The sequence below is a fragment of the Leopardus geoffroyi genome, chromosome A3 (genome assembly GCF_018350155.1).
Source record: "Leopardus geoffroyi isolate Oge1 chromosome A3, O.geoffroyi_Oge1_pat1.0, whole genome shotgun sequence".
Lineage (NCBI taxonomy): Eukaryota > Metazoa > Chordata > Mammalia > Carnivora > Felidae > Leopardus > Leopardus geoffroyi.
Genome location: NC_059336.1, coordinates 133,364,918 through 133,374,794, shown reverse-complemented (window position 1 = coordinate 133,374,794; position 9,877 = coordinate 133,364,918). Strand labels below are relative to the sequence as shown.

The 9,877-nt window shown below is 46.2% G+C and overlaps 1 long non-coding RNA gene across 1 annotated transcript; it reads left to right on the top strand.

Moving 5' to 3' along the window:
* The first annotated feature begins 6,212 nt into the window (after positions 1-6,212).
* Positions 6,213-7,957, top strand: LOC123579787. The gene is made up of 2 exons (XR_006702953.1): positions 6,213-6,282; positions 6,337-7,957. It is a non-coding gene; the product is annotated as an uncharacterized LOC123579787 (long non-coding RNA).
* Positions 7,958-9,877: the final 1,920 nt, after the last annotated feature.

Sequence of the window (9,877 nt, the reverse complement as noted above, 5' to 3'; positions counted from 1 at the left end):
CTAGGGCCCTGGGCAGAGAGGAAGTTAGTAGAGACTCTACCACGGTCCCTTTTTCGGAAGCCTTTGGTCTGCCCGGTGCCTTCGCTATCTAGCTCCACATCCTTTTCTGGATGGCCACCCAAGGACACGTCCTCCCAGATCAATGCCCTGTACCAGCCCTGAGCCCAGGCTCTGTCTTCCTATCAACGTGTATCCTCCTTATGTCCCATTCTTTCAAAACTCTGCTAAGAGAGAGCGGATAAGCCTGCCCGTCAGTCTGTACCATTGTAAAAAAACAAAAAAAAATTTTTGTTAACGTTTATTTATTTTTGAGAGAGGGAGAGAGACAGACAGAGTGTGAGCTGAGAAGGGGCAGAGAGAGAGGGAGACACAATCCGAAGAAGGCTCCAGGCTCGGAGCTGTCAGCACAGAGCCCGATGCGGGGCTTGAACTCCCAAACCGTGAGGTCATGACCTGAGCCAAAGTCCAGCGCTTAATTGACTGAGCCTCCCAGGCGCCCCCAGTATTGTATTAGCAGGTGACGTGTGTGCACACAGCACTATCTGGTGACGGTAGGGGTTTTAACAGGAACCTCCTAGTCCAAAGCTGTGACCCATCGTGAATTTCAGGCAGAATGGCAGGCCCATATTTGAAGATGACCAAGTATGTTGGGGGGGGGGGGGGAGCCTTCTGAAGTGCCTCAAATCATATCAGAGAAATAGGCCCATTGTGATAACCAGTAAAATCAGTTTCCTTTGACCGTGGGACTTTTATCTGGTGCTCAAGGCCGTCTCCTGCTTCTTTCACAGGGACGGCGTGTTGACCGGCTGGTCTGGTATTAGCATTCAGCTCTGCCCTGTCCCAGATCCCTTTACTGAAACTGGAAGGTGGCTACAGTTTGAACTCAGAGTGAGGGACCATCTTGTGGCTCAGTGAGATGAAGTCAGGTACACAAGGTTCTGTGATAAACCATGACAGCCAGCTCAGAACTGTGTCTGTCTAGCTCTGAGACTGATGGTATATACACATATACACATGTATATATATATCTATGCATATATATATATACACGTATATATATCTGCCTTTGTAAGAAGAAGTCTTACTGTTATTTGCCGTAATAGTTTCAGAAAGAGGAGCAGATTAGCTCAGTCCAGAATTACCGGCATTTGACAAAATCTAGTGAGGCCGGTGTTCTGTTGGTGAAGGATTTAACTGGGATGCTGTTAATGCTTAGCGATTGAACACTTCAAACATAATCCAGATGTAGTTTTAAAAACGGATAAATCTAGGGCGCCTGGGTGGCTCAGTTGGTTCAGAGTCTGACTCTTGGTTTTAGCTCAGGTCATGATCCCAGGGTTGTGGGTTCAAGCCCCGCGTTGGCTCAGTGCTGAGCATGGAACCTGCTTAAGACTCTCTCTCTCTCTCTCTCTCTCTCTCTCTCTCTCCCCCTTTGCCCCTCTCCTCAGCTCATGCACACTCTCTTTAAAATAAAAAATAAATAAATAGACAACACTAAAATCAGAAATCCAACTACATAAAAGTTAAAAAAGAAAGAAAAGAAGCTTTTCAATGTCGACATGACATGCTGAGGGAAAATATTTGTAATATACATCAAAGATAAAAGACTAATATGATTGATATTTGAAGAACTCTTTAACACTTGGAAGACAGACCAAAATTCCAATAGGGACCTGGGCCAAAAGACCACAAACATATAATTCACAATGAAAGAAAATGGCCCTGAAACGTATGAAAAACATGCTCGCTCATAGTGAGAGAAATACAAATTGTGACGACACTAAGATGGCACCGTCACCCATCAGATTGGCAAAAATTCCAAAGCTTGACAACACACCATATTGGAGAGGCTGTGGAAGAATTGGCATTCTTGTACCTTGCGAGTGGAAATCCAACGGTAAAACCCTACGGGGACTTGACAAAACCAGACTAAATTAGACACGCATTCCCCTAGCCCAACCCTTGCCCTAGCAATCCCACTTCCAGGAATTTATCCCGAATATGTGTTTCCAACACCATGAAAATATGTATGTACGTGGATATTCATTGTAATATTATACGTAACAGCAAATTATTGGAAACTGCCCCAATGCCCATAATCTGAGACTGCGTGAATTAGAAGTGGTACACCCATAAAATGGGGGGTGGTAGGCAGCTGTAAAAAATTGTGAAAGAGCCCTAAAAATTGTTATGGAATGATTTCCAAAATATATTAAGTAGAAAAAAAATAAAGGGCATATACGACATGCTATCTTTTGTGTAAGAGAAACGAGACGATATACATAAATCTGCTTATTTTTGCAAAAAAGAAACACGGGAGAAGTAAACTAGAAACTAACAAAACAACCTAAAGGAGTCGGTGAGAATGGATTAAAAGGGAAAGGAGAGAGAATGGTATTTCTCTGATTGCATCTTTTTTTGCATAGTTTTGACAAACTTTGGAACCTTGTTCACATGTAACATGTTCAGTAAATAAAGTCTAGTCAGTATGAATGGGGAGGTCATCTGTAAAATTGAATAAAGCCTAAACGACAAAACTAAACTATGTATCACATGGATAACACAACCACACATGAAAAAGAACTAATTCAAATAACTTTGAACACAGTACTTTATATCCTCAGTCTAAACACAAAAGGAAGTGGAAAAAAGAAAATCTTGAACTTTACTTAATAATTTTGTGGCTGGTAGAGACATGAGTGGAATGATTTTGAAACAATTTCTGTGTATCTTAAGACGGAGAAAACGGGTCCATATGTTGATATTGGGAGCCAGTTTTCACTGTGGGAGAAGAGAGACATAAGTAAGTACTGGAGAAAGGTCAGTGGGTTGTTTCCCAGGCACGAACGAAGTACCACAGACTGAGGGGCTTAAACAGTACACATCTACTGTTTCACGGTTCTGGAGGCTGGAAGTCCAAGATCAAGCTTGGGTTGGTTCCTTCTGAGGGCTGAGAGCAGGAGACTATTCCGGGTCTCTAGCCCAGCTTCTGGTGGTGTACTGGCAATTGTGACATTCCTTGGCTTGTGGAAGCATTCCTTTCTTCACACGGTATTCTCTCTGTGTCTGTGTTGACATTTCCCCTTTATATAAGGGCGCCAGCCATATTGGATTAGGGCCCACCCTAGTGACTTCATACTAACTTGATCATCTGCAAAGAGGCTCTTTCTAACTAACGTCACATTCACTACTGGGGTTCGGCACTTCAAGCATCTTTTGGGGGGAAATAAACCCATAACAGTGGTGAAAAACTTCATGGCATTGTGTAGAAGTGTTAGAATGAGCTTACACTTTAAGAAAAAAAAAATCCATTTCCACGCTCAACTTCTATGTCACCTCAGCAGCACCAAGCACCACAACGTCCAGATTTTGGTTCTTAAATACCATTCTCCATTAAAAGGGACCAGGATTTCTTGGGGAAGTAGGTGATTTCAGAGCTGAGAAAGGAAAAGTACAAGATGAGACTGGAGCTTTTTGCTACGCCTGAGAGTAAAGGAAGTGATGTACAAATGGTGGGGACATGTCAAAAGCTCAGTGAGCACGTCCGCTTGGAGAGGATGTCCCTGGCCAAACCTGGGACAACTTGCGCTTCAAGAAGGATGACAACAGCCATGGATGATGGCACATCGAATCAACAAGAGCACACGAGTTCTAAAAAAATGAAACATACACGTAAGTTGGGGGAGATGGGAAAGCTTTTCTTTGCAGCAGAAAGACGACAGATGCAGACACACGGGAGCTCGAGAAGAAACATTTCACAGCCATCACTGAATAACTGATTTGAACACGGATTCTAAAACCATGGAGTGAAAGAGTGTTGGGTACCAGATATTTACAGTCTCAAAGCATCTCCCCAGAGATTACTCAGTAATTACAAAGAGACAAACACCATGATCTTGGCCATGGAGAAATCTGGAGGGCACCACCTTCACCAAGTGCTTGAAGTAAACATGAATACAGCAGGACGGTCTGACGTGACGTGCCTCCTGGTATAAGGCCTGGAGAACACAATGTCAGTCAGGTAGCATTCTTGCCAAAATAATGTAATCTGAGTCACATCTTGAGGAAACAATCCCATAAATGCAAATTGAGAGACATTCTCAAAAATAGCAGGTCTGTATCCTTCAATATGTTGGTGTCATGAAAGATAAAAGCTGAGAAACATTTCCAGGTTAAGAGAACGAGATTTTTTTTTTTTTTTTTACAGCAGCTTATAAATTTGCTTTAAAATTTACCTAGAAGTATAAAAGCTCCTGGAACAGCTAAGTTAACTTTTAAAACTGAAAGGAAAGATTGACCCTACCAGAAATTAAGACAGGCTCTAAAGCCATTTTAATAAAAATAGCACTAAACAGACCAACAGACCCAGGCAAAAGAACGGGGCAGACAGACCCCTGAATATTTAGCAGCTTAAAAGAAGAATTTGGCATCATTATCAATAGGGAAAAGATTATCTATCTATCTACCTATCTCTATCTATGTAGATAAATGGATTGGAAAAATTGGCTCCTCATACAGAGAAAAAAACCGGTTCTTACCTAACGCCATATAATCTTTTCTAAAGAGAGCCTGGCATTTTACAAGAAAGAACCCAGAAAGGCAGGCAAACGTACTCTGCTAAATTCATCAGTAATCAGAGAAAAGGAAACCAGAACAACAAAATGTTGGTTTCCCACACCACAGGGCTGAATAAACCAGGTGCCGGGAAGGGGCAGGAAGTGGGGAAAGGCCCCTTATTCTGCATGGTGACAGTGTGAATTTGTGCAGCCATCCTCTGGAGTGATCTGGAAATTTTTAATTGAATTCCTTGACCTAATAATTCTAAGATTTCTTTTTTTTTTTTTTTATGTTTATTTTTGAGGCAGAGACAGTGCACAAGTGGGAGAGGGGCAGAGAGAGAAGGAGACACAGAATCCAAAGCAGGCTCTGTGCTGATAGCAGAAAGCCCCATGTGGGGTCCGAACGCACAACCTTCAAGACCGTGACCCGAGCCGACGTCGGACGCTCAACCATGCAACGTGCAACGGTAGGAAATGCAACAGTAGGAAATGCAACAGTAGGAAATGAGGGAAAAGGGAATTAATTAGTTTTAGTGGGGTTTTTTTAAGTTTTTATTTAAATCCCAGTTAGTTACCATATAGTGTAATATTAGCTTCAGGTGTATAATATAGGGATTCCACACCTACATCCAGTACACCCGGTGCTCACGATGCCAAGTGCCCTCCTTAGTCCTCACCACCTATTTCACCCATCCCCCACCCCCTCCCCTCTGGTTGAGGGATTCTTCTCTGTAGTTACGATCCGTCTCTTGATTCGCCTCTCTCTCTGTTTCTTTTCCCTTTGATCATTTGTTGTGTTTCCTAAATCCCACACATGAGTGAAGTCATGTGGTGTTTGCTTTCTCTGACTTATTTCGAATCCCAAATGATGCTAGAGAGGCTATGTAGAAATTTTTTTGAATGTTTATTTATTTTTGAGAGAGAAAGAGACAGAGCTCGAGAGGGGAAGGGCCGGAGAGAGGAGACACAGAATCGGAAACAGGCTCCACGCTCCGAGCCGTCAGCCCAGAGCCCGACGCGGGGCTCGAACCCACAGACCGCGAGATCATGACCTGAGCCGAAGTCGGACACTTAACCGACCCAGCCACCCGGGCGCCCCTAGAGAGGCTATTTTAAAGACTACAGATGACTGCCTACCACAGACCGAGGAGTGGATTAATGCCATCCGCTGTACCTGAGGCCCAGGAAGGAGAAAAGGTAAAGAGGGAAAAAGCACAACGATGCACAAAAAAATTCCTGTGGCCCCACCCTCCAGAAAGAAGCATCGTTAACGTGTTGGTGTTTCCTTTCTAGTGTTTTCTCTACACTTACAGAAAATGACCCTTTCCTTTTCACTCATTCCCAGACTTCAGAGACACACAGAAATGCGTCAAAATTCTGGATTGCCCATTCTCTTGGTGGTATGATGTTGGGCAAGCTGCTTCCTCTTTTTTTTTTTTTTTTTTTTTCAACGTTGTTATTTATTTTTGGGACAGAGACAGAGCATGAACGGGGGAGGGGCAGAGAGAGAGGGAGACACAGAATCGGAAACAGGCTCCAGGCTCTGAGCCATCAGCCCAGAGCCCGACGCGGGGCTCGAACTCCCGGACCGCGAGATCGTGACCTGGCTGAAGTCGGACGCTTAACCGACTGCGCCACCCAGGCGCCCCTAATCTGCTTCCTCTTATCCAGTGTTAATTTTCTCATTCCGAAAAGCAGGAATGACCATAATCGGCCTCTTAAGGTTGCATGACGATGACATCAAATTAAGGTGGCATGACGATGACATCAAATTAAGGTGGCATGACGATGACATCATTGACACGAAAAGCGTCTAACATCGCTGGGAACCCAGCAGGTACTCAGTAATTCTAGCCACTTTTAGCCCCATCCAGGATCACATGGTGGCTCCCCCAGGGACTTTGCACCCAGTCGCGAGGACAGAAGCAGGTGACAAGTGTTTGTCACACCGGCAGGCACTGAGCTGTGAGACAGCCAGACCTGGTGGCTGGCGTTTCATCTCAAAGCATCTCCCTCTTCTGCGGGACGCAGACACCAATAAAAGACAGGCTGTCGCGCCCGCTGCGTTGTTCCCCGTGTCCCGCGCTCTCGGTTTCATGTGCGGCGACAAGAAGCTCATTTGTTGCCCGTCCCCCCCCCGCCCCGTTCACGTGGTGCTGGTGAGGCACCCCCAGAATGTCTTTTGTCATCTGCAGCGTTTTCCAGGGAAGAGTTCAAAGACGTGGGAAGTAATGGAAATACTGTGAAAAATATTGAAAAAGTCTTCCCGGCTGCAGGGAACGTGGACTGTCACTCTTCAGAACCCAAAGGCTCCCCTGCGATGTCCCGCTTTCAGAGTCTCTGTTTCACGCGAGCTGTCCCGAAGCCACCACACGCGGTACGGTGCCATTTTCCTGACACACTATTGGGTGGCTGAGCACAGAGCTGGGGACAGGTGCCCAAACCCGCCGTGACCCCGGCGTGGCTGTGGGGCTCCCAGGCCTCTGTAGCTAAGCTGTGCCTGTGAATGTCTTCAATTCTAGTGTCTGGCACCTGTTGTTAGGAGAAGTTGTTCACTCTGTTGGCGTTTGTGAATCTGAGACTTTTAGAAGTTTCTAGAACATAGGCCTTGTGGGTCTGAAGGGCCTGCCTGATATCTGGCTATGATGTGACAGCACCAGGTCACAGAGGCAGGGGGGGCACAGGCAGGGCCCCCCGCAGGCAGAGCCCCCGCAGCAGGGTACAGGTTCGGGCACCAGAAAGCTGAGCTGGTAGGAGTCAGGGACTCCTCTTTCCTTCCCTCCCAGAAATCCAGAAATATCAGAATGGGCCGTGAAAGGAGCTCATTGGCATCTATTGCCTCGATCCTGTTTAGTCTTTTGTTTTTCTTTTAAGTAGGCTCCACACCCAGTGCAGATTCCTACCCGGGGCTTGAACTCGTGACCTTGAGATCAACACCCGAGCTGAGATCGAGCGGGACTCTTAACTGACCGAGCCACCCAGGCATCCCAATCCTTAAAAGCGCTGATGGGGATGTTAAAATCTAAGAACCCTGGAGCTGGAAGGAAACTGGTCCAGTGTGTTCACATTGTTGATGGAGAAACTGAGGCCCAGAGCGAAGAAAGAACCTACCCAGGGACACAGGGCCCTGGTGGCAACACTGGGGCGGAATTCTGGTTTGCAACTCTGTATCTTCTCCCACATCCTGCCGCTGCAATGAACATTCCAAGAGGTGCTGACTGTGATCTAGATGTATTCATTCCGGGCACACAAATGCTTCACCCTCTGTAGTATTCTCGGTTAGGGTCTCGAACGCAGTTCAAGGAGTTAATGCCTGCGGTTGGTTATGTGCCTTAAACTCAGGACCACCTAATCTTGGTGGCTTAAAGAGATTATATTACATATTACTATTATCTGTACATTCACTTCTGGTATGTTGCCTGTTTACAAAGTACTTTTTCCTGTACGATCTTATTTAATTCTCTCAACAAATCCACGAGGTATGTATTATGCTTTCCATCATCAGGACCTGAAGCCTTAGACAGATGAATTAGTCACTCGGCCAGTAGTACTTGACTTCCAAGCGTCTTTCCCCCCGACCACAGAGGCCTCGAGAACCCAGACTCCTTCGCCGTTGGCCAGGCGAACGTCCATCCTGGAAGCAGCAGACACACTGGGCCCCCTTGTGCCAAATTATTTTGTTTGGCCTCAGATTGTCGTCAAACATTTTAAATCAGCATCTTAAAGTCTAGAGACTTCTGTAAAAGTGAGAATTTCTGATTTGTTTTTTAAAAAAAAAATCTGGGGGCGCCTGGGAGGCTCAGTCGGTTGAGCATCCAATGTCGGCTCAGGTCATGATCTCACAGTCCGTGAGTTCAAGCCCCACGTCGGGCTCTGTGCTGACGGCTCAGAGCCCGGAGCCTGCTTCGGATTCTGTTGTCTCCCTCTCTCTCTGCCCCTCCCCGGCTCAGGCTCTGTCTCTCTCTGTCAAAAATAAATAAACATTAAAAAAATTTTTTTTTTAAAAATCTGGAAGCTCTGGAAAGACTGGAATCTTCTCTCTGTTTAGCAGGTCTTTCTTTGGTCTGTCTGTCGCTTGGTTCTCATCATTACGACTTCCACGGTTGCTTCTACCTGTAATAGAACCGTGATGGCCAATGTTTGTAAATCACTCCAGAGCTTAGAGAGCCCTGGTCCTAAATGGATGGCTCTGTCTTTCTTAGTCCGGAAAGAATCTCTTCTGAGGTCAGTAGCTGGATGTCAAGGAAAGAGACGTGCTGATTCATGCTGTGTTCCCGAACACTCATGGAGGACCAGCGATGGCCAGGCTCTGCTTAGTGCTGAGGGGTGTGGAGTAGAGTGGGGATTCCCGCTTTCTTAGAGCAATCTCAGCCGAATCAAATAACAGCCATGTAAACTCTAGTTCCAGTGCTAACTAGTTGTTGCTAACTAGGATGTGCCCTTGGCAAGCCACTTCTCTCTGGGGGCTTCGAGAACCCTCTGAGGAACGAGAAGCTGGACTGCACCGCTCAGGTGGCTTCCCCCCGTCTCTCCCACAACCCATCCAGTTGATAAAGGCCATGGCTGCAGAGCCATCTTCCGTGTAAATGTTGCTCTGGCCTGTAATTTCCTGTTTTTAATAACACAGAAGAGCACCCTCGGGCTGTGCTGGAGCCCAGTGATTGCTAGCCCAGTGCTAGATGGCTTATTAGGGCCCCGAGTCCTGGGGAACAGCAACGGAAAATCAAATCTGGATGAAAATCATAGGCTCCCGGGAGGACAGACCTTTATCCAGTCCTGGTCTACTGGTGACATTTCAGGATACAAAGAGATTTTTGCTCCATTTTTGGAACAGCTGGGAGATTTAAGTCAATAGCCGTTTGGTGAGTGTCACCTCTGGTAGATAGTTTGGGGTGACTGAGCCGCAGCCTCATAGGGGAATCAGATGCGACGTACACCGGAAAAGCACTTTATAGTTTATGGGGCATCGTCACGTGGTCTCCGTTAATCGTTGCTAGAGCCCTGGGAGGAATCAGAAGCTCAGAGAGGTGAAGTGATGCGCCACGCACAGGCCGGAGAGTTTAAGAAATATATTAGTATTATTTTTTTAATTTTTTAGAAAATGCTTTATTTATTTTTGAGAGAGACAGAGACAGGGTGAGAGCGGGGAAGGGGCAGAGACAGGGAGACACAGAATCCGAAGCAGGCTCCAGGCTCTGAGCTGTCAGCGCGGAGCCCGACGTGGGGCTTGAACTCACGAGCCACGAGATCAGGACCTGAGCCCAAGTCAGATGCTTGACCACCTGAGCCACCCAGGCGCCCCTAATTGTTATTCTTTA